The 26279-nt window shown below is 37.2% G+C and overlaps 1 protein-coding gene and 1 pseudogene across 7 annotated transcripts in view; both read right to left on the bottom strand.

Annotated features, from left to right (window-relative positions):
* BLTP1 (bridge-like lipid transfer protein family member 1) overlaps positions 1 to 13195 on the bottom strand; it is a 208044-nt gene extending 194849 nt beyond the window's left edge. For 4 of the 7 annotated variants that reach the window (XM_036069404.2, XM_078069201.1, XM_078069198.1 and 1 more), the window contains exons 1-2: positions 12961 to 13195; positions 11182 to 11267 (exon numbers count right to left, since the gene is read on the bottom strand). The gene's annotated coding sequence lies outside the window, so the exon portion shown is untranslated. Of the gene's footprint in view, positions 1 to 11181; positions 11268 to 11557; positions 11732 to 12960 lie in introns of all 7 variants that reach the window. The other 3 variants (XM_078069200.1, XM_078069199.1, XM_078069196.1) reach the window with 2 other exon arrangements.
* An 11838-nt stretch (positions 13196 to 25033) lies between these two features.
* On the bottom strand, positions 25034 to 25734 carry LOC118521076 (prefoldin subunit 3 pseudogene; annotated as a pseudogene).
* Between the last annotated feature and the right edge of the window lie 545 nt (positions 25735 to 26279).

Raw genomic sequence — 26279 nt, 5'->3', positions numbered from 1 at the left:
AATAGAGGCCATCCTACAAATCAGTATAAAAAAATACGACTAATATGATAGAAAAATAAGCAAAATACATAGTCAATTCACAAAGGAAGATAATATCACTAGAAATGGGAGCAATCACCACTTATCACCCAGTAGTCATATTAAGTGAAAATGAGAAAGACTGCAAACAACTATATTGGCAAAAATGTGGGAAAATGGTCACTCATACACAGTTGATAGATGTAAACTATCTTTGGGAAGAATAATTTATCAGATACTATAAAAATGTGTATGCTTTAACTGGGACATATCAGTTCTAGGTCTTTCTCAGAAATATGCAGGCACCAAAAGATGTTTTTCAAGGAAAATCACTGCAGCATTATACAGTATACTGGGAAATTTGAAAAACTGTCAATTAATAGGAAAATAGTTAAATAAATTATGGTATACTCTACTGGGAAATAATATTCAACCTTTCTGAAAGAATGAGATGGCTCTATATGGGCCGACAGAGAGAAATGTCCAGGATGTATGTAATGTTAGCAGGGAAAAAGCAAATTGAGAAACAAAATGTATAGTATTCCACTTATGTTTAAAAGAAAAAAGACTATTATGTATGTTACATGTATAATCCTATATATATACATATATGTATATATGTGCACATACATGAAGTGTGTGTGTGTGTGTGTGTGTGCGTGTGTGCACTTTTTTAAATCTGCAAAAACACTAGCAAAGCCATGAGTGGTTACCTATAGAGGGAGCAGTGAGAAAGATCTGGAAGGAAGGAAAAGAATCAGTGAAGCAGGACTTTCACTTTTACTCTTGATACTCTTGGTATTGTTTAAATGTTTTACAAGTGGCATATAATACTTCTATAATTTAAAAAGAAAAAGGGAGAGTGGTGGCTGGAAGACAGGAAATGACAGTTCAGAAGGAGGCTTTTTTTACCCAAGCATGTATCTCACAGCCTCTCCTTACAAATATGGCCAAGGAACAGGTATCTCCCAACCCAAAAGTAACCACTCAGTCATCTGTCATTCTACCATCATGTCTTTCTTCAGTTCTCAAATGCTTATCTTTTTAAAAAATTAAAATGCAGATACTGAGCAATATCAAACTCAAACTTCAAAACAACATCAGAAAGATCAGTTAATACCTTTGAAAAAATTATTTGAATTGAAAGCCTTGAGTGTAAAAAATGGAAGGAAGAATAGCTATACTGTTCTAGAAAGGGGGAGCAGGTAAGCTGCCATCAAGAAGGAGGTAAAGAACACTAAAAGGAAAGAGACTGGGCAAGGGAGAAGGAGACAGTTATCGGAGAAAAACAGTAGGATCAAAAGAGCCTAAAAAGGGGGCACCTGGGTGGCTCAATCAGTTAAGTGTCTGACTCTTCATTTTGGCTCAGGTCATGATCTCAGAGTCCTGGGATTGAGCCTCATGTTGGGCTCCACGCTCAGCACAGAGTCTGCTTGTCCCTCCCTCTACTCCCCCCCACCCCCGTTCATGAGCTTGTGCATGCTCTCTCTCTCTCAAATAAATAAATCTTAAAAAAAAAAAAAAAATCCTAAAAAAAGGTGTGTGGGGAGGGCGCCTGGGTGGCTCAGTCGATTAAGCATCCAACTCTTGGTCTCAGCTCAGGTCTTGATCTCAGGGTCATGAGTTTGAGTTCAAGCCCTGAGTTGGGCCATTATATGGATTAAGAGCATAGATTCTGTACTAGACTATCGTTCTAATATTATAGCTGTGTGACCACAGACAAGTTACCTAACCTTTCTGTGCTCTATTCCCTCATCTGTAAAACAAGAACACTAACAGTACCTATGTCACAGAGCTGAATAGTGAGAATTGATGAATTCATATATGTAAAGCATTTAGAATAGCACCCAGCACATAGTAAATAATACACTGTATAAATGTTTGTTAATGGCAACCAATGCTTTACTGTCTTGCTCATATACTGTTGGCATTCACCTCTACACAAGAAGACTGCTCATTTTGAACACCTATAACATCTTACTGAGGACTGCTTTTTGACTGCAGAAACAGCTCAGCTTATTATCAGGACAAGCCAGAAATGCCAGAGTTAATGTCAATGATGGCTCGCAAAGTGTTGGATGAACACCTGCAGCTTCCTTGCTCTTAGTTTGGGATAACTCTGAGGAGCATTTCATTTGGTCTCCGAGAGTTCACCAATGGTAGTGAGCTCCGGATGCCCACAGCAGTAACTGCTAGAATAATACCCTTTATTGACTTCAGTCCCTTTCCTTTCTTACTTCCCCATCCTCTACCAGTGTTTCCTATGATCACTTCCCAAATAAACTACCTATACTTGAATCCTTACCCAGGTTTTATTTCTGAGGAAACCCAAACTAAGGCACTATTTTTTTTTTTAATTTGTTACCAGTCCTATTAAATCTGAGGACAGTTTCTTTTACATGAAAAAAGATTCTGTACTTAAAGAGATCATGAAATCATACGATTTAAAGGACACAGTATTAAATATTTAGTATTTTTTAAAGTTAGCTTTAATTCAGGGTATATATATATATGCTGGGTTTTGGAACTGGGTTTTGACAGAAAGAGAAACATTTCCTTCATCTGAACAGGAAGAAAGAGGAAAGGAAAGACCCAGATATGGGGAGATTTGGTGACGGAAAGATGAGAGAATCTGATGGCTTCTATGTATTTTTGAAAAAGTCACATTCATATTTATCTAAAACCTCTTCTATTTCATTCCATTTTTTAAAAAAATTTATTTATTACTCCCAGTTTTTTGGATCTAATCCCATTACTTCTACAGTTCCTGTTCCTCTTCTATTTTTCTTCATCTTTAATTTGTGTTTATAATGGCTGTCAGAAGAATAGGCCTAGGGTGGTAGATGAAAGGAAATATGGATGAGAGGGCCTTCATCACCACAGCTTACCCCACGTCCTCCACCTCCACTCTACCTCAGCAATAATTATTTTATCAGAAAAGGGGAGCGGGGGGGAACTGGATGATTTGTGCACCTGCCCACAGCTTCTCAAGAAAACCTCACTGCACTGGTTAATCTTCTTCCAGGGCTGCATGACTCCTCTATAAGAGACATCACCCCATAATTTGACAAAGGATTTCAGAAGGAAGGTTTTCCTATATCAGGTTTAAACTGGAATAAGTCTATATAATATTACGTACGATGTGAGAAGACCTGGTTATGAAGAGCCAGAGCTTTCTCTGGAACTGTCATGGGAAAGTATATATTTGATTTTGATTTTTTGGAAGAACATACTTAAGACAGTTGCATGATAATGTAGGGTTTTTTTGCTTGTTCATTTAATAAATATGTATTGAGCTTAAAAATTCTACAATACAGCAGGCGCCTGGATGGCTCAGTTGGTTAAGCGTCTGCCTTTGGCTCAGGTCATGATCCCAGGGTCCTGGGATCTAGTCCCACATCAGGCTCCCTGCTCAATGGGGAGTCTGCTTCTCCCTCTACCCCTCCCCCCTGCTCATGATCTCTCTCTTGCTCTGTCTCTCTCTCAAATAAATAAAAATAAAATCTTTGGGGCACCTGGGTGGCTCAGTAGGTTAAGCATCTGCCTTCAGCTCAGGTCATGATCCCAGAGTCCTGGGATCGAGGCCCGAATCGAGTTCGCTGCTCAGCAGAGTCTGCTTCTCCCTCCCACTGCCCCTCTCCCCCAGCTCATGCTCTCTCTCTCACTCACTCTCTCTCAAATAAATAAATAAAATCTTAAAAAAAAAAATTCTACAATACAGCTAAGGAGTTCTGAGTGTTAAGTTTAAGATTTGGAATATTTACAATAATCTTCAATAGGATGTCTGGCAATACAGAAAATGCTAAAGAAAGGCTGTTTGAATGACTACCTGTATCTTAGCAGTTATATCATATTGTAATTATCACTTTAGAAGTCTATCCCCCCCACTAGACAGCTGTTCTTAAGGATGAGTTTGCCCTACTCATTTAAGTGCCATATCCAACCACATTCCTGTATATAGCAGTCTCTCAATACTTGTCTCAGAAATGAATGAAATAAATGCATCATTATAAAAAGTACATAATTATGAACTATTGCCAAAAATAAGTGAGTATTCCCAATGTACCCAGGGCCAAAGAGAGTCCTAAATGATCTTTTTCACTCTCAAGAAAATCTGGTTTTCATTTGCTTGAGTTTAAGAAGAGGATTTTCAACTTTTTAATAACCCAATGCCAAATGTAACAAAAATGTGAAAAAAGTTTAATCATTCTCAAATCTCTCACACAACAATGAAGCCACAATTCTTTGAATAAAAGTTGTTCACATATCTTTAGACCATTATATTAAAGTTCTCTGGATTTAATTACAGTTCCTTTTCTATAAAAGAAATTTCATGGGTTTTAAGAGTTGAAAAACAAACTTTATAGTTCCCCTTTGAACTTCATCAACATTGATAATCTGTTCATACATCAGGTAAAATTAAACACCTATTAGAACATACTGCTCATCTCTACTATGGCATAATGACATCCCAAAACAAAAGTAAAACATAAATCAGATCACAACATTTTTATCCAAAATGAAGTTTCAAGAATGATTAGAACATTTGAGCTATTCATTTAGAACACTGACCACTCACCATCTAAAGGTAAATGGTCTGAAACAAATGACTTTGTGATGTTCCTTCCAACTCCATGATGCTACACAAATAAAGTATATAAAATAGAGAAGAACCAACTGCAATTAAACATCTCACATAAATATATAAATTTTACGTTACAAGATAATAATGGAATGTAGTAAAAAGATTGTTATTATCCATTAAACATATAGTGATTTGGAAAGCCTTATCTGCCTAAAAAGGTTTACCCATCAGGATACAAGGCCTAAAATTCTACCATCCATTCCTTTAAATGGAGTATTAACCAAGATTCTCTCTTAAAATGAAAAGTAAAGTATCTCAGTAATAGCTACCATTAATTATTACCATGTGTTATTAGTGTAAATTAATTCACTGGATGACTTTTCTCACTAACAAGCAGGATCCAGGGATATCCTGAAAGGCCCAGGATTCTTGAAGATGGGGGAAATCTTAAAAGGGGGATAGTGGGCAACAAAAGCAAATGGAATTTCCTTAACAGTTTTGGCCAGGGCAGCAGCTTGGTACAATTCAAGCAAAGATATATAATGTCCTATTCTGTTCACTTAAACAAACACGATAGACAATTACCCTCTTAAGTCAAACCAGGTATATAATCCTCTCTACCTAGAAAGAATCACTCCAGGTCCCTTTCAGTCCCAGGATTCTATGTGCAACAAACACAATTCATTATTAACTAACTCTAAAATCCAAGAGAATTAAGTAGTAAAATAACATTCTATCAGAAATAACAGAAATCATCTGGTATGCTGGAACTAGAATAGGCTTTAAAGCCAGATTTGAAATGGAAAGCTCGCTCTATCCCTTTAATTCCTTCCTTAGCCATGATAAAGCTTGAGCAAGTTACCGCATCTCAGAGCCTGTTTCCACATGGCCATTTCTTCCTCGAAGAGATGCTGAAGGCATTAAAAACACAAAGCAAACATAAAATTCACAGTACAGTGCTTGACAAGAAACACAACAGTGGTAGCTAAGCTACTGTTATTCATGTTCTTTAAAAAAAATAGCTTTATTGTAACTTTTGCATCTAATGTGAAATAAAATTTTGTTACATTGTATACATCATGTAAAAAAAATCAGCTCAACAAAAAAGGTAAGATCTAAAAAAACCAAAAAAACAAACAAAAAACAATAAAATGCATACCAGTAAACAATGACTAAAATGCATCTCATTCCTTACAACATATAAGAAAAATACATATATGTAACTAAATAACAGAGTTTTACAAAAAAAAAATTAGTTGGCATAAATATCAAGAAAGTATTACGTTAATGTAAATAATATAGTTCTACAAATACCAGTAAGCATGATTCTTAGAAGCAGATCAAATACCAAAATACACTAGCCACCAGGCAACTATTGCTGAAGAAATATTCAGATATGGTGAGTGACAATTCAAACACTACAAATCTGCAAACTAAACAAATGTACTTTTTAACTTTGTAATCTATGCTACAAAAATGGTTCTTTATACTATGTATGGAAGAATTTTTAACATATAAGAAATCATATCATTCAACAAAATGTTGCACTTTAGGAAGGCTGACTTCCACAGCCAGAAATTTATGCTGATTTACCTAAATACTTAATAGAAGCAAAAGCAAAACAAAACCAATCTCTTAAAAATCTGTAGAAAACATATCTACTAATAGGGTAAAAAGAACTGACTTTGATCTCTCCAAACCTAGAAGAAACCATGATCTTTAAATATAACCAACTTTTAACAGTCCAGAACTAATTACTACCTTCAACATATTCCTTGATATGGTCAAGTAATACAAAGAGATCAACAGAACTGCTGAATGAAAGGTTTAATCCTCCCACTTCTACATTCCATACACTGGTTGTGGGGTTTTGTCTTCATTTTTTGTACTGACTAGTGAACACACTCTCCAAGTTTTCTTTATTTTAATCAAGAATTCAATATATCACTTTCATTTTGATTAAAAATACACCGGAAGGTATAACACTAAAAATCACCAGCAAAGTAAAATTCTATAGGATTTTTGTAATAAAACTATTTCCATTTTCCTATCTGGCCCTTAAGCTTCTATGTTCTACCTTATGTCACGTCAGTCAGAAAACCCTCCCAAAAACATACTCAAACTACTTGCCCAACAAAATAGGGTCCTGGATGTGGGGAGAAGGAGAATGAAACTTGCAACATGTGTTTACCAACACTCTCATCATATCAAGTACAAAGAAAATGTTTTTAAATAGCGTGTTGCTATCCAAAGAGCCCACAAGGTCCATTTAGTAGCCAATTCCTGTGAGCGGAGAATTGCTACAACTGAAATTGAACTTTCATGTAAATAAAACAACAACAATATATGATTATACAATACTACTGGTTATATCAGAGACAGCATTTTAAATGGATATGGATAGAAAAAAATGAATATAGAAATATACTTTACATATACATAAAAAGTGACAAAGTACAATAAGATCAGTAATCTAAAGTTTAAGCTTTAAACATTTTGGTCAATGCTCTCCTACTCTTTGAAATGTTCACTCCATGGTATTAATTCACCATTAAAATAATAAAAATATGGCTGCCATAACAATGGCTGTAACATTTATTCAATGCTTGCTGTGTGCTAGGCACTGTTCTAAACACTTTATGTATATTTACTCATCTAATCATCACAAATAACTACTCATTTATAATTCTCCATTTTACAGATGAGAAAACTATGGCATTGAGAAGCTAAGCACAAACACAGTTAATACATGGCCTCAGTAATTATCTCTTCGTTCTCAGTTTCTTTATATGAAAAATGAGTTCCTTCCTCCCAGCTTTACATTTACAAGCTAATATGAATGCTTCCAAAATTCATATTTTGTTATAAAAAATCATATTTTGCACACTATGGAATTTTTTTCTCCTAAAAGGATCCTCCATTAAATCAAAGGTCAACAAGCACTTTTTAAAATAACCCTAACTGGTAACACATTAAGTTATGGAGCCTGATTAGCAGCAAAGAAGGCCAAATTATAAAGTGAGCCAAATCTGACTTAACCACCTCCCCACTTTTCTAGAACCTCTGTCTCACCTGGTCATAAAGTCTATATTTTTGTACTTTGAAAGAGCTTATTTGACCCTAAAGAATGTGACAATTGATAAAAGATGTATGGTAGTTTTTTTTTTTTTTTTTAAAGATTTATTTATTTATTTGAGAGAGCGAGAATGAGAGAGAGAGAGAGTACATGACGGGGGGAGGGTCAGAGGGAGAAGAAGACTCCCCGCTGAGCCGGGAGCCCAACGTGGGACTCGATCCCGGGACTCCAGGATCATGACCTGAGCCGAAGGCAGTCGCTTAACCAACTGAGCCACCCAGGCGCCCCTGTATGGTAGTTTTATAATGTCTAAAAATCCCTTAATATTCCTCCCTTCAAGAGGTCAAACTTAATTTCCCTCTCAAGCGTGGGCTGGACTTAGTGATACAGTTTCTAAAAGAATATGACAGAAGCAATGGTTTGTAACTTAAGTCAAAAATGGCATCACAGCTTCCTCCTTGCTCTCTCTCTTAGATAATCTGTTCCAGGGGAAACCAGCTGCCTTGTTAGGACACTTAAAAAGCCCTGGAAAGGGGCACCTGGGTGGCTCAGTCGTTAAGCATCTGCCTTCGGCTCAGGTCATGATCCCAGGGTCCTGGGATCGAGCCCCGCATCGGGCTCCCTGCTCAGCGGGGATTCTGCTTCTCCGTCTCGCTCTGCCTCTCCCATACGCTTGTTCTCTCTCTCAATAAAATCTTTAAAAAAAAAAAAAAAAAAAAAAACCCTGGAAAGGTTCACATGCTGACGATTTGAGGCCTCCAGCCAACAGCCATGTGTGTGGGCCATCATGGACGTAAATCCTTCAGCCGCAGTTGAGATGACTGAAGTCCCAGCCGAGATTTTGGCTGCAACCTCCTGAGAGACCCTAAGATCGGAGGAAACCAGTTTACGCACTCCCAAATCCAGATCCACAGAAACTGAGATACTAAATATTTTAGACCACTAAATTCAGGTATGATTTGTTACTCAGCAATAGATAACTAATACAAAGTATGAGAAAAGTAATTTTGTAAGATATCTGCAAGTTATCTCTACCCTAATGGTTCATACCTGTCATGTTAAGCTAAACTACTGCACTCTACTCTCCTCCAACTTATCAAAAGATGAGGAGTAATAATACACCAAGAAGATTACCAATCATATGAGTGAATCATTTCCTCTCTCTACTATAAGTGGGAGTCTCCTGCATGAACTCTGTGGAGCAACCTCTACCCTGCCTCCTACAAAGGAGGATCTGTATCCATAATCATCACCACCTCCTTAACTCCTATCTCAGTAGAAGTCTATCTAAAGTACCATTGACCTGCATCCTCATATTCCACCCTTCCACCTTAGTAGTGATTAATTATTCTCCCTCATTCCTCTGTCTTCAAATTTTATTTCTGATGGTTTTTTATCCTCAGCAAATAATGATAAATCATATCACTCATACCTTTAGAAAACAAAAACTCTCTCTCAAACTCGTATCTCTAGCTATCCTCTCTCTATTCCACTTAAAACCAAACTTTCTGAAAGAGTAAATGACATTAGCTATTTCAATTTTCTTATCTCTAACCCAGTGTGAACTGGCTCCACACATATAATTGCTCTTACTCAGGTCAACAACTTCTTGATGTTCAATGGATACTTTTCTTGTCCTCATTTTATTTGATGTCTCAAAGATGCTTAATATTCATTCCTTTTCTCCAAACTCAGTTCTTCCACTGACTTCTGTGATTCTCCTGCTTCCTTATCTACTCACTCATCTCCTTTGAAGTGTGTTTTCCTTCCATCTGATTTATTAGTGTTCCCCATCCTCATTTCTCTTCTTTTAGTCTACATTTTTTCCCTGAGTGATCTCATCCAGTCCCATCGCTTTTAACCAGCAACTATAACCTGAGACTCCAAACTGTATGTCTCCAGCTGGGTGTTCTTAACTAAGATCCATATATACAACTTCCTAATGACATTTCTTTGAAGTCACAGATGCCTCATAACAGCCCCAAACTGATCTTCTCCAACCATGTTCCCCAATCTACTGTTCTTTGTATACTGCCATAGTAAATGGCGCCAGAATCCACTCAGTTTCCCAAGCCAGATATCATATAATTCAGTTCACTTATCTTTCAAATATTCATTAAACATTAATTATGTGCTTGAACATGACAGTGACCAAAAACTTTCCTGACTCTACTTTCCCTCAAGCCCACTAAATCCTACCCAGTACATCTCCTTTGCATCTATCTAATCCATCTCCATCCATAATTCCCATCTGCATCACTGTACTTCTGGTTCTCATTTGCCACCTGGATTATTACAACAGCCTCTAAATGATCACCACTCTGCCAAGTTCATCACTCTCCAATTCATCACCAAACTGTTGCCTGACCATGTCACTTTTATTTGTTATTTACAAATTGTCTGAAATTTTCTCAAATTAAAGAGTTTTCTTTTTTTTTTAAAGATTTTATTTATTTATTTGACAGAGAGAGACAACGAAAGAGGGAACACAAGCAGGGGAACGGGCAGAGGGAGAAGCAGGCTCCCCACTGAGCAGGGAGCCCAATGCGGGGCTCGATCCCAGGACCCTGGGATCATGACCTGCGCTGAAGGCAGACGCTTAACGACTGAGCCACCCAGGTGCCTCTAAAGAGTTAATTTTCTTAACCTCTCATGAAAATTTTTAAATTTCAACACTATCATTAACATGAAAAAAGTATGCTAAAATGAAGTCTATAAGAATCCTAGTATCCCACTGTACCTTAAAGTAGCACTAGTGGAGTACCTTCATTTATTAACTAAAATTATGAAAGACTTATTATAAATACAAACATTTACCATATGGGTAGTGCTGTTTTCCTAGTCTTTTACATAAACCAAAAACATCTTTGCATATAAAACTCAAGAAAATGTATGGTATTTCACAAAAATATTACCTTCTAGAAAAAAATCCTCTACTCTAGACTCTCCAGGGCCATGATAACCACTATTCTAATACTAAAAACCTGAAATAATGCCTGAAATAAGGTATATGGTTCTCAATAAATATCGAGGAAATGAATTAAGTTTTTCTTCATCATGTTTAACCATGTTTTCTACTATGCTCCATAAAACTCAAGAGTAAAAAATATACTTGAGTTCAATCATACCCAGTATTCTGAGAAGAACAAACCAAAGGTCAACTAATTTTCTTCATTTCTTTTTAAAACCCTTTATAACATAGGCAGATTAATGAGCAAGCAAAAGAGAGGAAAAAGTGTTGACACTTGATCAAGAATCAAGCCAAAGTTTCCCTTGGCTTTCTCCTGCCAATATACAAGCTAAGCACATAACTTAATTGTCAGATATCAACAATTCAAAAGTCAGGTAAAATGAATGCCAAGTCACGTTATACAGCCCCCCAAACCCCCACTCCTTGACCATTTAAGCAGATTAAAACACAACTGAAGCAGAAAGTCAGATTTCCTCTACCTCAGCTTTAACTGGAAATTAGATTTTTTTAAAACTTAGCCAAAATACTTACCCCAATTTTTTTTCAGAGTCTGCAATGTTGTTTTGCTTCCTCCTTATCTTCAGAAGGTCCACCTGCAGCGTTTCATCTTAACAAACCTGACAAGAACAACATTTAATCAACATACAAGATAGTCTGGCTATACCATCATTTTCACCACTTCAGATTAAATTATTTGATTACATGCGTGCAAATGCACACATGTGGAAAGTTTTTAACGTTACTCCAAAATTGCATTTCCTTCTTTAAAGTTTCCAAAGAAGAAATACTTCTAAATCTAGAATAAGACCAGTTTCCAAACCACACCATTCCAAAGGTTTCAAAACCACTACAACTACGGTAAGAGCATGATTTGGGTAGTGAGAGGGTTGTAGAGGTCAAATCCTACCTTAAAAACATACTCAAGGGGCACCTGGGTGGCTCAGTCGGTTAAGCATCTGACTCTTGGTTTCAGCTCAGGTCGTGATCTCAGGCTCATGAGAGCAGCCCCACCACTGGGTTCCACACTCAGAGTCTGCTTGAGATTTTCTCTCTCTTCTGCCCCACCCCCTTGGTGCGCTCTCTAAATAAATAAATAAATGAAATCTTAAAAATATATATATACTCAAAGTGTGGCCTTAAAAAAAGTTGTTCTCTCAAACTGTTGGGTCTTTGCTGGCAAGAATGATGCCTCAGTTTCCTTCCAATTCCAAGCACCTGGCACACTACTCATTTAATGAAAACCACTTTGAACTCTTAAGACACTTGGGAGATGATAAAGCATACTGATTAAGGGACTGTAAACTGGAGTCAGATCACCTAGTTTAAATCACATCCCTTGACTTTGGACAAGTTGATTTTTAGGGCTGTGCGTTTATCTATGAAATGACAATGATAACGGACCTTACATGATAAGATTGTTAAGATGATTAAATGGGATAACATGCATATGAAATATGTACCGCTCAACAATTATGTAAGATAAATGTTCTGGTTAATTCATCTATTTTTATGTTTAATGTTTATGGTTAACTTAGAATAAATCAGCTTCAATGCCATGCAAGGAGTCAAAGCAGCAACATGAAACCAGTTGAAACTTACACGCCCGGATAGTTAAAAAAAAAACCAACAAACCATGATTTCCTTTGGGAGGAAATTTACAAGAACTCTTTCCATTTAACAAGCGTCCCTAACTTTCTACTGTCAAAACTAAGGCAAATGGAGATGGGAGTTAGGTGTCGGGAGTGGGTGGGAGACAATGCAAAAGGAAAATCAACTTCCCTTCACCTTCCTTTGACCAAAGATAATGTTTCCGCTGAAATGTACTCTTCAATAGTGTAGACTCGGCAAGCACCAATTCAGAATACAAAACACTCCACGCCTGAATTGGAAAGAGGAATTCTAAGGCTCCACCGCCCTTGGTCAATGGACCCTACGTTAAGCAGTTCGGGTCTGCAGCATCCCAGAGCTGCTGTAAAGGCTAAAGCCGGAGCCTGCAGGTGCACTGACCTTCCCGTCCGCCGAGTCCACACACCAGCAAGTGGGCGCCGCCCACCCGCCTTATCACCATCCACAGAGGCCGCTCCCGTGTCCGCGCCCCCAAAAATCTGACTACAATGGCCCTTCCAGGCCTTCCCATTGACCTCCGACACCAGGTCTACAGGTCCCGGTGCTGTAGAAGAAACTAAGAAATGAGTCGACACCGCAACAGACGTGAAGCCAAACCTCCAGACTCCCACCCGGCTGAGTTCCAGAGATGACGGAAAACTGCTGCTCACCCTAACCCTGCCCAGTCCGACCCCGTCCCCTCACCTGGGTGAGCGCCGGGGCGGCCTGGAACCGCTCCGGTCTCTCTCCGAGGGACGCCAAAGGCCTCGGGCAGCGGCAGCAGCGCCGACCCGGACCCGGCCCGCGAAGCTCTGCCCGCGCCCACAAACCTCTAACCCCGCCACCCCGGCCAGCTGCCACAGGTCCGGCCCGGGGGCCCCAGCCACTGACACAGAGGGGCGGAGAAGGATGGGAGGGGTCCCAGCCGGGGCCAGGCGTCACTGCGACTGCGTCAACTGGTAGCGTCACACGTCATGGCGCCGGCACGCCACCCAAGCCCCACCCAGGAATCTGCGGCGTCCCACCTCTTTCCTCTCCTCCCCGGGCTGGGGGTGAAGTCTGGATCCTGAGGCGGAGGACAGGGGCGGGCTTGAAAAAATCACCTGCAAGGGGAATGTCAATGAATGGCCTTCCTGAGGCCGGGAGACAGAAGCACAGAAAAGAACAAAACGCTGACAAAAAGGAGAATCAGACCGGTGCTATGAAGTGAAATGAATCCGCTCGGAATAGAGAGTAATACTTTTATGACCTTATCAATACCGGGACTTTGTATGAAATGAAACTACATTGAATCAATTGAGTCTGTTATTGTATTAATGAAAAGTGGTTTGATGCTCACCATTTTTAAAGAGAAAGACTCTTCATACTGTTCAGCGGGTGAACCAAGGCAAACGACTTTCTGGAGTTCGAAAATTATCTCAGATATATTGCGTACTTTTTATGTACGAATTGTAATAGGAAGAGGAGAGTGGAAAACAGTCTTAGCTCTATGGAAGTTTGTGATTGCTTGGGACAGATGTGGAATATGTACAGAAGACACTAGAAATGCACACAGTGATATGCAAGCAATAGCAAACAGAGTGTTAAGCATGGGCCAGGCACTGTTCTAAGCACTTTATATTTATTGATTCATTTAATCCTCCCAAAACCCTGGGAGATAGTACTCTTATTATCCCTTCTATTCCCATTTCACAAATTAAAAACTAAGGTACAGAAAGGTTAAATAACTTGCCAACTGTACCTTAAATACTAAGGTACAGAGAGGTTAAATAACTTGGAAGGCTAGGGGTTGAACCCAAGCAGTGTGGCTCCAAAGTTCATGCTGTTAAGCATTACTGTCTAATTTATCCTGCCTCAAGTTCTAAATGTCTAAAACTCTAGTTACGACTTCCTTCCTGAGCTGAAGTACTGTATCTCCTAACGTTTTCAAGTGGGAGTTTTACTCTTACCCTAAAAGAAACAGATGTGAAACCAAATATAAAATAAAGCCAGAAAAGGTTAAACGTATGACATACCATATTAACCTTTATTGCATATAAGGAAATAGAGGCCCTGGCAGAAGTGCGTTATGAAAGGACTGGATAAAAGCCAAAAAGAGAAAAACATGCACCTATCTTAGTTACTTCCACCTTCTACCAGGACACACCTACCACCCTTATTTGAATTCCTCTTTAGAGTTTATTTCTCCACTTCTGCAAAGAAATTAATTTCAACAGATTTTTTCAAAATCTGGAAGAATCCCAGTCATTATCAATTTTTGTTCCCTAGTAAGGCATCAAGACCCCCACATGAATTCAAGTTTGCCACAGCCAAACTACCAACTTTGCCCAAGAGGGAAACTGTCCCAGTACAAATTCTCTAGAAATCTAGAAATTACCTAGATGTGGTTCAGATTCCTCAAATCAAAAACTGAACTGAATTAAATTGCCCTGGAACTAAGGGAAGGAGGGAAGAGAGGAAAGAGAGAAGAGGGAAAGAGAGGAGACGGAATAAATCTCTAATGGCATAATTTCATGTACAATGAAAGGATTATTTAAGGATAAGAGGAATTACTCTCAAAATAATCCACAAACGTAGGCCCAATTTAACCAAATTTACATTGATATTTTCACCATGAAAATGTTTTACACTAGAGTAAAATAAAATGTGCTTCAAAAATTAAATATATACTAAGAAAATTTTTAAAAATTAAATATATGCTAAGTGCCAGGCACTTGGCTAATCCTTTATGGGTATTATTTCATTTAACTCGCACAAGCCCATAATGTAAATGTTGTGGATGAGGAAGTTTATAAAAGTTAAATAACTTGCCCAAGGTCACATAAGCTAGAAAATGGAACCAGAACTTGAACTCTCAAGTGAGTCTAACTCCAACACCTATTATCTTTCATTATTCCATACTAGATCCAAGTTAAAAAAAAATTCTCAAAATGTAAAACCACAACTACTTTACAGATTATTTTAAAACAATGTTAAAACAGCATACTATCTGTATTTTAATGCATAAAGAAATTTACTGCCACCAAATTCAAGATGTTAAAGTTTTTTGAATGCTTAATTCAGGTTTTTATTTTTCTATCATCTAATAATTTCTTAAAACCGCAATGTCTTGATGTATAAACTTGAGTGTTCCTCAAGTTGTTATACACTTTTTATAACACCAGGACACCAAGTCTGAAGTCATTTCTCACACCAAATCATCATCATCATCATCATCATCAGTAATATTAGTAAGTCCATAAAAACAAAAAAAAATCAATATATTTCTGTATTATTTCACAATATACCTGCCAACTGAAATTATTTTTCTTTCACTTACTACTAGCCAATGCAGGCCACAATTCAAGCTTCTGTCATGCCAACTAGTATCTCAGGAGACACCAATGCTAAAACAAATCAATAAGATTTAAGTCAAATATATTTTAGGAAAACCACAATTACCCACTTTAAAGCTGATAAAAAGTGAAAGGAGCTGAACATGCATTTGGAAAGAGGAAATTTGTACATCTTTTGATATACTAGAAGAACCCAGTTTTCTAATAATGATTTGAACTTTAAAATAGCATGTAATGTCCTACAAATCAACAAGTAAAACCACCAACCCATGAACAAAAAATATGAGCAGACAGCTCACATAAAAAGAAATACAAGTGGCCTAAAACAGTGGAAAAGGTGTTCTTCATTCTCATAAAAAGATAAAAGCCAGTTAAAGCTGCAGGTGAGGTACCATTGTTTTTCTTTTCAAGTGGCAAAGTTCAAAAAATTTTGATAACTCAGTATTAGAAAAGGCTTGGGGAAACAGAAACCCCCCCATACCTTGCTGGTGGGCATGTGAATTGATTTAGCTTCAAAGGAGAGCAATACAGTAATATCATCTTAAAGCTGTCAGTGCTCATATGTTTTGACCCAGCAATTCCACTTCTAGAAATGAATCATACGGATATCTTCACACATGACCAAAATGTACAGGCTATCCATTGCTACATTGTTCATAAAAATAAAAGATTGTTAACAAGCAAGTAACCTTCAATTCAGAAGACTAGTTTATTTTTTTTTATTTTTATTTTTTCAGAAGACTAGTTTAAAAATTATGGAACATCCATAGAGCTGCAAAAAAAATGTGGTAGCTATAAAAGCACTGATAGGAGATGATCTACAAAGCACACTATAAAAAAGGTGAAGAGCAAAAAATGTACATGTACCTGTGAAAACTAGTAATAGGCCCAGACCTACAAATCTGACTTTATAAACATATTGCTCAAAAGACTAAATTGGACAAAAGTTAAAATTTCTAGTCAATGGCACATAGTGTAAAATAGCATTTATATGCATATATATATATTTCTTTTAGGCATAGGTTATATATGAAAAAATGGTGAAGAAAAACTGGTATATTGGGGCACCTGGGTGACTCAGTCAGTTAAGTGTCTTCCTTCAGCTCAGGTCATGATCCCAGGGTCCTGGGATTGAGGCCAAATCAGGCTCCTTGCTCAGTGGGGAGCCTGTTTCTCCCTCTGCCCCCGCTGCTGCTCTCTCTCTCACTCCCAAATAAATAAATAAAATCTTGAAAGAAAGAAAGAAGGAAAGAAAGAAAGAAAAGAAAGAAAGAAAGAAAGAAAGAAGAAAGAAAAAAAGAAAAACTAGTATAGACTACCATTGGAAAGGAGAATTAAGTGGATATCCTGGGCCAGAATGAGTTTGTAGAAAGATTTTTTACTGTATTTTTTTATAATGTCTGAATTTTGTAATGGGTGTATGTGTTACCTAAAGTAAAATAAAATATTTCAGTGAAATATGACTATCTTTTTCTTTGGCTCTCCCATCAATTTTTACTTTCTTCCTCCAGACCCGAAATGAATTTACATTTTTTTATGTTAGTTTGCTAAGGCTGCCATAACAAAATATCACAGAGTGGGTGGCTTAACCAACAGAAATTCACCTTCTAACAATTCTGGAGACTGCAAGTCCGAGATCAAGGTGTCAGCAAGTTTAGAGTCTTCCGAGACCTCTCTCCTTGGCTTGTAGACAGATACCTTCTTGTTGTGTCCTCACATGGTCCTTTCTCTGTGCAAGCATGACCATGGTGGCTCTCAGAGTATCAAGGACACCAGTCACATTGTATCAGGGCCCACCCTAATAGCCTCATTTTAACTTAATCACCTCTTCAATGTACATATCTCCAAATGCAGTCACATTCTGAGGTACTGCAGGGAACGGGGGAGGTTAAGGCTTCAACATATGAATTATGAGGGGACACAATTCAGTCCATAACATTTGACAAACAGGATCTTTTCCTAGAACTAGTCTATTTTTCATTCTTCTACAGTTCTCTGAAATAATACATTCTATATACCTTACTTTAAAAGTCTTGTTGGGGCGCCTGGGTGGTTCAGTTGGTTAAGCGTCTGCCTTTGGCTCAGTCATGATCTCAGGGTCCTGGGATCGGGCCCCACGTCAGGCTCCCTGGTCATGGGGGAGTCTGCTTCTCCCTCTCCTTCTGCCTCTCTCCTTCTGCCCCTTCCCCCCACCGCCCCCAGCTTGTGGTATCTCTCTCTCTCTCAAATAAATAAAATCTTAAAAAAAAAACCTCTTGCTGCTCTTATTTTCTATTTTATTATCTTGTTCATTTATTCTTGTTATTCTTTTTTAAAAAGTATAACATTTAAAAATTTTTGTAAATTATCTCTTGATCTTGGGTGTGTTCCAGAAAAGGCTGACTGAAGGGTGGAGATTTTTTTCCCTCATCCCTTAGTATTATTCAAACCCTCTCTTGGCATGTGTGCTAGCCTAAGTGACAGAATCTTATCTCTCTAATAAACTCTCTTTATTGCCTTTGTAGTTACAGTCTTTCTGCAATTCATTAATCATTTATCAGTATATCTCAGTTCATCAGGTCAATGTGAAAAAATTATTTTGAAGTCTTCTTTATTTTGATTTTTCATGTCTCTATTTTTCTTCTTTACTTAAGTCAAGAAATATTTAATATCTGTATGCCAGACACTGGACTAAGCCCTGGATATGGGTACATAATCAAGGTAGACATGGTCCCTGCCCGTGAGGAGCTGATAATCAGTGGTAAAGATAGAGAATAAACCAAAAGCTAAATTAAAATCTATCATTGCAGCTTAATAATTCCCTGGTTATATTTTTCTTCCTCTAACACATATTAAGCTCAAATCCTTTTAATATACGTGCTAGAAAACTGACATAAATTGACCTAAGTAAAGGTAAAAAAGCCCTTGTAAGCTTTAGACACCAGAATTAGATTAACTTCAGGTCAGGCATGAAGTTCCAAGCCATATATATCTCCAGGAACAGTTTGGCTTTATGCCTCAGAGGAGCCATTCACTACGTTAGCTTCAATCTCATGTTTCCCATGGTAGCAAGACAATGGCAGAGCTCCTGGTCCTATACCCTCCCCATTTTTTGATCCAGCAAGAAAGAGCAAGAGTCTTTTCTCCAGAAATCTCAGCCAAAGTTTCCTTGTGCCTCATTCACTGTACTTGGGTCCCATGCTTACCTCTAAAGGCAATGGGGACTTTGGTAGTGTTGACCGGCCTTGGTCGTACACTCCACCCCGGAATCAGAGCTACTACCAACTTCAAGCTGCCATTACTTGATCAATAAAGATATATCACAAAACACAGTGAAAAGACAAGCAACTATGAATGAGGAAGCAACCCCTCAGCAGACACTGAATCAGCCAGTCTAGATCTTGGACTTGTCAGCTTCCAGAACTGTGAGAAATAAATGTTTGTTGTACAAGCCACCCCCAGCCCCCACAAAAAGACTTCTCACAATGTTCACAATGTTTCCCAGTTTTTGTTTCTAAACACCTTTTTGCGCTTCTATTGGGCAAAGATCACCCCAAAAATGGGGTGATCAGAGAGAAGAACTAAGCAAACAAAAACTTACAGGTTACTGCTTCAATATCTATTTTCTGGTTTTAATAGTATAATATGGTCATGTAAGATGTTGTTAATGGGGAAGTTGGGTAAGAGGTGCACAGAACTCTCTGTACTTCTATTCTGCGCTTCTATTGTGAATTTCCTCAGGAATGTCTTCCATGGTTTTATATTTAGGCCCAGCATTGTGTCTGGCATAAGGTAAACAGTCACTAAATGGTTATTAAATAAATGAAGGAGGGAATAATTAGTTTAAGATAACAGGAATCTAAGTAAAAACAGACATGCCAAAGAGTGTTTAAAAATTAGTAAATATCACACCCTTTATTTGAATGTGAAATACTGCACACATTATATCAGAATTTCTATTTACTGAACAATAATTTAAAAATAAAGGTACCATTACCTAGCGTTCCTGGTTGTTGATACTTCTCAGTTTGAAATGTGATGCAATGATCCAACAGCTATTATGTTTGAAGGACCATACATTTTCTACTAACACTACATATTCAAATTCGCTGAGTGACATCATCATCACAGTTGTTATAGTTAATACATATTGAGCACTTAGCATGTTCCAATATATCTTTCCTAAGCACCTTATACATATTAATTCATTTGTTTCTCACACACAAAAAAAATCAGATTAAAAAAAAGCAGATGTCCTTCAAACAAACATGTAACTAGGAGCCAGTGTTTCCTTTTAATGTATATTAATTTGTTTGGTCCAAATTAAGTCTTTCCTAATCTAAAAAGGTATGCTATAAAAAGCAATGCAAAACTAACACCTAAATATGCCTTGGTATTTAGCTGTTGAAAACTGGTTGAGTCAAGGGGTTTTCATATGAAGCCTTAAGTAGAAAATGTTGTAGTGATACAGTCGAATTTATTAAGGAATCCAAAATGCCAACATTGCATCAAAATTTATGAGAATAAAGGTGGAAACAAAAATACCATCTTTGCAGAGACATTGGAATCTATTGGTAGCAATAAAACTCAAAGTCAGAGGAGTGCCTTGGTGGTACAGTCGGTTAAGCATCTGACCCTTGGTTTTGGCTCAGGTCCTGATCTCAGGGTCAGCTCAGCACGGAGTCTGCTTGAGATTCTCTCTCCTTCTCCCTCTGCCCCTCCCGCTCATGCTCTCTCTCTCAAATAAATAAATCTTAAAAAAAAAAAAACAAAAAACAGAACCTCAAAGCCAAAGAGAAACACAATTTTCCGTGCAAACTAGAATAATTATCACTTTCATTTCCTTGAAATGTTTTTCTTCCCTTTCAGTGTCATTTCCTTCTTGTCTGAACAAAGCAACTTTCCAATACGGTTTCAAAAAGTAGCTACCTGTATCCAATTAAAAAGAAATGGAACTGAAAATTATCTGCCTGAAAAAATTACCTTAAAAAAGTATGGTATATACTACTTTCATTCTAATGAAATCACATATTTAAATCAATAGCCCATATTTAAATCAATAGCCCAACTAAAAATAATGCTATGGGTTGGAGAAGAGTTCTCAAAGTATGAATTACTGTACTTCCTGAGTAACTTCTTGTAGACAAGGAAACTGAGGTTATACATTTCCTTCCCACCACTTAACATATGACAACAATAAAATGTGGTCATCAGAAATATTGATTTCTACAATTACTTTTTTTTGGCATCTTCAATTGACACATAACATTCTGTATATTTAAAGTGTACAACTTATTGATATATATATATATATAGCAACATGATTACCCCTGTAGCTTTAGCTCACATCTCTATCATGTCATACATTTATTATTTCTTTTTTGTATTGAGAACATTGAAGATCTGGTCTCATAGCTATTTGGAAGTACATAATACAATATCATTGACTGTAATCCCTATGTACATTAGATCACCAGAACCTATATAACTGCCAGTAGCACACAATTAATTGTTGCAACATGCTCCCCAACTACTAATGTACAAATTAACTGTGATATTTGGAATTGGATCTCTACCTACATCCATTCATTTATTGAATTAATATTAAGCACTTACTGTATTTTTGTTTAACAATTACAGCACTATTGTGAGTGCTGTTATACAATGCTGCACTTGCCTTCAGGGAAATTACATCCAGGAAGTGGAGACAGACCACATCCAAGTAAACAAATTAGTTTCAGATAGTGTATACAAGATGTGAGTACAAAGAAGGAAATCAAATAAGGGAATGTGGTAGAAAATGACTGGGCTTAACTTTAAATGGGGTGATCAGAGAGAAGAACTAAGCAAACAAAAACTTACAGGTTACTGCTTCAATATCAATTTTCTGGTTTTAATAGTATAATATGGTCATGTAAGATGTTGTTAATGGGGAAGTTGGGTAAGAGGTGCACAGAACTCTCTGTACTATTTTTGCAACTTCTTGCTAGTCAGATTATTTCAATATAAAAAGTTTAAAACTGATAAATAACTTACACATTGTGCTAACATCTATAAAGGAAAGAAAGAGGGGACCCTGAGAGTATTAGAGACTTTAGGAAGGGTGATCCTGAAAGATAGCTCTGAGGAGGTGATTTTGAGCAGAGATCAGAAAGATGAGACTAGTCTATTGAGAAGGAAAGGAGTAGCATTTCAGGCAGAATTCCTACAGCTTGCAAAGAAGCCCCAAGGCAAGAAAAAGTTGGCATGCAAAAGGAATTGATAGAAGATACATTTGAGGGGAGGCACAGCAAAGAGGGAGAGACTGGGACAGGAGAATAAGGTTGATGGAGTAAGAGAAGCACTTGGGTGTTTTGTACTAGCTGGATTTCATTCTTTCATTTTTAAGCCTCAATCTACTATACGTTGGTTGTTTCTAAGCTAAAACAAATACCTTGACTATCACTACATTGTTTATTCTACTACATAAATTATTCATTTATGATCATGTATACCAGTGCTCCACATACTTTAACATACATACAAAGTACTTGGGGATCTTTTAAAAATACAGATTCTGGGGGCGACTGGGTGGCTCAGTCGTTAAGTGTCTGCCTTCGGCTCAGGTCATGATCCTGGGGTCCTGAGATTGAGCCCCACATCGGGCTCCCTGCTTCGCAGGAAGCCTGCTTCTCCCTCTCCCACTGCCCCTGCTTGTGTTCCCTCTCTCACTGTGTCTCTCTCTGTCAAATAAATAAATAAAATCTTAAAAAAAAAAATACAGATTCTGTTTCAAGGTATGAGGTGGGATCAGAGATTCTGCATTTTCAGCAAAATGCCAGATGATATTACTGCTGCTGTTTCATACAACAGACTTGGGTATCCAGGTGGTAGTCTGCCATGAGGAATTTGGAATATATGCAAAAGTCAATGAGAAGCCATTGAAGGACTGGTTTTTTTTAAGACTTTATTTATTTGAGAGAGAGAGGCTGAGAGAGAGCGCACACAGGGGCAGAGGGAGAGGGAGAAGCAGACTCCCCGTGGAGCAGGGAGCCTGATGCGGGACTCGATCCCAGGACCCCGGGTTCATGACCAAGCCGAAGGCAGACGCTTAACTGACTGAGCCACCCAGGTGCCCCCATTGAAGGACTTTAAAAGAGACATAATTCAGTTTGCTTTATACTGTACTTCAAGCTCCATAAGGCTCATTATATTGTTGGCTCAGGCTCTTCTCTCCCAGCAGTTACTTAGTAAGAAGGCTGTTTCAAAGTTCTAAGTCACCTTGCATGTTTCAGGTTTCTTCCATGTATTCTCTTTGGGGCGTAAGTCCAGTTAGTGAACTAGGTCAGGTCAGCTAGGTCCAGGTCAGTGGCCTTCAAATGCTCTTGCTCATGTGTTCCTAAAAGATTTTGTAAGCAATATACCCCTACACATTAATATCTTAAATTTTTCATAATATAGATCATTACAAAGGATGCAATTTTCTGTACTATCACAAATATTGATTTTTTAAAATAAAACTTTAATAACACTCTTTTAAATGTATTTAATTGGACCTAAATACTATAGTTATTTATAACCACTATGATTCACTTAAAAATAATAATGGACAAATTTTTCTTTAATAGTTGCAAATTATGATTTCTTTTTCTTTCTGAATTTGCAATTTCATCATATTTCCCCTGCAGAATGTTACCTAATATAATATATATTTAATGTTTAAAAGCCTTTTATGGAGTGCCTCTCTTTCTTATCTGCAACAAATTATGTAAATAAATATAGATTTAATTTCTAAAATTTTATGTAACCATAAGGTTTTAATAGTTAACTTTCTCCCCTCTTGAATTCGCACCATTGATTTATAACTGCAATTATTAATGAAAACCAATTAACCAAAATATTTATTTTATAAAATGTAATAAAAATTATTATATAGTAAGTAAAATGTACTGGAAATATATCTCTTATTGTGAAAAAAATGTGGTCTTTTTTTGCCAATTAGTTAACGTATCTGTGGATGAATCCTATTGATTGCTTGAAGAAGGCCTGACTATTCCTATTTGTTCATGTGCATTGACATAGGTGCTGAGAAACTTTGCTCATATTAACAAGGAGATAGGGATGAAAGAAGTTTTATTACATCAGTATCACTTAATTCTCTGAATTCCTTTAGAGTTACATGCTAAAAATCACATTATGATCTATTATCAAAATTATTTCTTTGATTAGGTCCCTATAATACTAAGAATTAGAAACCAATCAGAAATCTCTTGAGTTACAAAATGATTTATTATCTAATTATTAGTCATTCGTTGTTAAAGGAAATTTACCAAAACTTCTCAAATGATATTAGCTTTATATTTTTTTAACTTCAATGTTTTAATATCATGAAATACAAGTACAAAACATTGTACGAGTATGTATTATACTACATGGAGATGGAATAATACATTCATGTTTTTATCAGAATCTGTATCACCCAGTGCTAGCCACTATACCAACAGCTTTCCACAGGGATTTTTCTATTCTTCCTATAAGGTTTTATCATGAATAAAAAAGCTCACAAATCTTTTCAACCACTGCAGATTTATATTTATCTCAATATTCCTGTTCAGCTGCTTTGGGGAACTGTTAAGAAATATAAAATTGCCTTAGCCAAGAGTTTTGAGTGGCTAAAGAATTTTGTTATTTCACGTTGGCCAAGATCTCCCTTATGTTGGTAGATGTGCTGCCGAAGCGAGCACTCCCTTATGTTGGCATTGCAAAGACACTGTGTACTTCTATGGGGTAAGAAAAAGCGTTGTCTCAATAGCCCTCTTACTGTTTAGGAAGGCAAATTACCATTTCTTGAAAAGTACAGAATATTTTAATAGTTATTGGCTAAGCAGTAATTCATGAAAATCCAGTTATATAAGACAAATAACAACAACAGAGAGCCATAAGGCCCCACATGTACCAAAGAAAGCAAGTTTGGAAATATTTAAACTAACTGTTTTTCCTACCTCTACCCTGGTTTAACCACGTCAAGTGAGAGTAACATCAGCCAATAAAGAAAAGTGTCCTGGGGCGCCTGGGTGGCTCAGTCGGTTAAGTGGCTGCCTTCGTCTCAGGTCATGATCCCAGGGTCTGGGATCGAGCCCTGCATCAGGCTCCCTGCTCGGCGGAGAGCCTGCTTCTCCCTCTCCCTCTGTCTGCCGCTCTGCCTGCTTGTGCTCTCTCTCTCTCTCTGTTAAATAAATAAATAAAAATCTTAAAAAAAAAAAAAAGAAGAGTGTCCTGAATTCAGCATCCATAGCATACCTCAGCCATTTCAGCTAAGACTTTTTAAATGACAAACCAAAAAAGATGAGGAAAGTAGCATTTACTTTGTTGGAAATAAAAAAAATTAAAATACTGCTAATTTCATAAAATATTTGAAACTAATTTTGTTTTTATAATAAAATGATGTTTATCTTTTTTTTAAGTTTTAATTACCATTCTTGCTCTTAAAAAATAAATCAGTCAAAGTGGTGTCAACCTTTAGGGATAAATTTCGGGGTATGTAAAATAACATGTTTGGAAAACTGAACCACATTTTTAATTGCCAGCATTATGCTTTGTTCTTGGTAGAATCATCTTTGTTTCTTCTTTTTACATCCGAATTATAAACCCTGGCCATACTGACTTCTGTGGTAGTAAATGGATCTCAAAGAAAGAATCAAGGTCTTCCTCAAGAGAGTCAAGATTCTTCGTGGCAGTCGATAAATTCTTTGCCAACAATGCCGGAGCTTCATCAATACCATATTCAAGCATTACATTAGCCCCCAACCACAGACACACTTTATCAGTAGGAGGAACTGAAGCTTTGCAACGCGGGTTATCTGCCAGTAAGAATCTGGTCTCCAGTAAACTAGTGGACTCTTTTTTTCCTCTGCATGTATTTTAAAATTTCTAAAGTCTGCTTAATTTCAGGAATCTGACTTTTCAGCCTCCTTTTCTTTTGAGCAAGGTTGAGTTCCATAAACTTACACTTGTGGTACTGTTCATCCCGCTTCTTTAGTACTGTATCTGCAGTCTCATTCCCAGGCTGTCTCATGAAAGAATCTGCATCTTCCACAAACATGGCCTCAGGAACCTCTAGGTGCAGCTGCTGCCGGGTCCCTGCGGCCGCTTCTCCTGAGCCACAACCGTACTTAGCGGCCACCATTTTGGAGAAGCGTTAACTATATATTTTTTTCACTTGAAGCCACCCGTTGCTGTCACAAAGGGAAAATTAAAATATTCCTAATTTCAGCATATTTTCCATACAATATGTCTGATAAAATGTTTTGTCATGTCATGTGATTTAAATATGTTTCGTCAAAAATCAGAGCTGCAGGTTAAACTTGCTTATCAAAAATGTCCACTTTTAACCTAATTACAAGGTTAGGTTTCATTGTTACCCCAGTTAACCAAATCAGATTGACTTTCTGTTAAAGAAATAACAAGTCTTACATTTTTAATTCAAATGAATGTGTTCCTATGCATTTTGAGGGATAATACCACTGAAAAGTAAACTGTAACGTAGTTAAAAGACATTAAGATTAAAGTCATACAGTCTAATATAATGTTTTTCATTTTCATAATAAGCTATAAGCTAAGGAATAAGTTTTATGCTAGCTTTCATTATTTAACTTAGAATAATGTAATGCAATGGTTAACCCAAATCATAAGTTATTTATAAAGCATGGAGTAAAATAAGAAGAGAGAGAG

Source organism: Halichoerus grypus, chromosome 3 (genome assembly GCF_964656455.1).
Source record: "Halichoerus grypus chromosome 3, mHalGry1.hap1.1, whole genome shotgun sequence".
Lineage (NCBI taxonomy): Eukaryota > Metazoa > Chordata > Mammalia > Carnivora > Phocidae > Halichoerus > Halichoerus grypus.
The sequence above is the reverse complement of the archived record's forward strand: the minus strand, read 5'-3'. Positions and strand labels throughout refer to the sequence as shown.